General features: G+C 43.7%; 1 protein-coding gene across 2 annotated transcripts in view; it reads right to left on the bottom strand.

Annotated features, from left to right (window-relative positions):
- Positions 1-238: 238 nt before the first annotated feature.
- Positions 239-1,388, bottom strand: part of LOC110450414 (hypoxia-inducible factor 1-alpha inhibitor-like) — a 36,754-nt gene continuing 35,604 nt past the window's right edge. The window contains exons 9-10 of one of the 2 annotated variants that reach the window (XR_002462978.1): positions 550-701; positions 239-365 (exon numbers count right to left, since the gene is read on the bottom strand). The gene's annotated coding sequence lies outside the window, so the exon portion shown is untranslated. Of the gene's footprint in view, positions 366-540; positions 702-1,388 lie in introns of those variants that run through there. The other variant, XM_021497912.1, reaches the window with a different exon arrangement.

Below are 1,388 nucleotides of genomic sequence, written 5' to 3'. Positions count from 1 at the left end.
GTGTCCTACCTGTCAGACAATTCTTGATTCCTGCACGAGTCTAGCCCTGGATGCCGTATCTGTCAAGCTTTAAGGATAGCCTACGATGAGGTATTGTATCAAAGGTCTTGAAAAAATCCAAAACCACAATATCAACCTGTTTCTCCCTGTCCAGATTCCCTGAGTTCTTCGACTGTACTGAGTAGCTGAGTGTCGCAGGAGAGGCCGGTCCGGAATCATTGTTGATATTTTACCAGGATGATAATGTGTCCTTGCCCTGCTTGAAGACAATTCGCTCCATTGTCTTACAGATGAGGCTGGCTAATGGCACTGGGCTGTAGTTGTTAGGATTCGTTTTGTTCTCCTTCTTATACTGGCGCTCTGCTCTGCTGGTGATAAAAATCTAAATTTGATGTTATATTCACTATGAGCCTTTTCAAACTCTCTTAACAAGCGTCTCTATCTCCCTTGTAGCAAAATGTGTTGTAATTAGGTACTTAATGATAAAGACAGTGGGTATCAAAAGAGAGCATTACTTTGGTAAAAAGTACATTTGAGGTCAAATCTTACCATTTGGGCAACACCGTGCATTGATTGGCGGGGGCTGTTGAATTGAAGATAGTAAAACAGGTAAGGGCTATCCATCTAGTGGCGACCAGGAGCGAGTGTGAGTTCCCCAAACCAGACAGGGGTAACCGTCATTGCCATATGGTACATCTAGTCTTTTGGATGAGAAAATTAGCTTAGACGTTATATTAAATTGCTGTACGTGCCTCATTACTTATGTACCACTCATGAAGTTAATTTTGTATAGATTGTTAAAAGTACTTAAGGAAGATTTAAGAAGCAGTTTAGAGTAAGGGAGCCTATAGTTGAGAGTCGGTATTCGAAGTTCGAGAATGTGAGCCTTTGGAGAGAGAGGCCAGGGAAGGCCTCGGTTGGAGGAGCCTGGGTCCGGGTACAACTCCTGGGGTGCTTTAGAACTATGTGTTTGATGTTGTAACTCTATGCAGATAGATTGCTGTCGTGTTCCAGAACCGTGTTAAAACACCACGATTTATACAAAATTGGTTCCCCTTCACCCAAGGATGCTTCAGACCAAATATGGAACAAATTCTTTCATTCCTACAGAAGAAGGATTTTAAAGAATTTGCTATATTTCCCCTATTGGGCTCCGCCCCTTAGCCCCCAGGGGGGCCAGACCCACCGTTTTTACAAAATTGGTTCCCCTTTACCCAAGGATGCTCCCCACTAAATATGGACCAAATCCTTTTATTCCTACGGAAGAAGAAGTGTTTTAAAGAATAACTTGCTATGTTTTCCCTATTGGGCCCCGCCCCTCAGGCCCCTGGGGGGGGGGCCACACATATGGTATATACAAAATTGGTTCCCCTTCTCCCAAGGATGCT

This window comes from Mizuhopecten yessoensis, unplaced genomic scaffold (assembly GCF_002113885.1).
Source record: "Mizuhopecten yessoensis strain PY_sf001 unplaced genomic scaffold, ASM211388v2 scaffold5209, whole genome shotgun sequence".
Taxonomy (NCBI): domain Eukaryota; kingdom Metazoa; phylum Mollusca; class Bivalvia; order Pectinida; family Pectinidae; genus Mizuhopecten; species Mizuhopecten yessoensis.
Note: the sequence above shows the minus strand (reverse complement) of the source record. Positions and strands in the feature narration are given on the sequence as shown.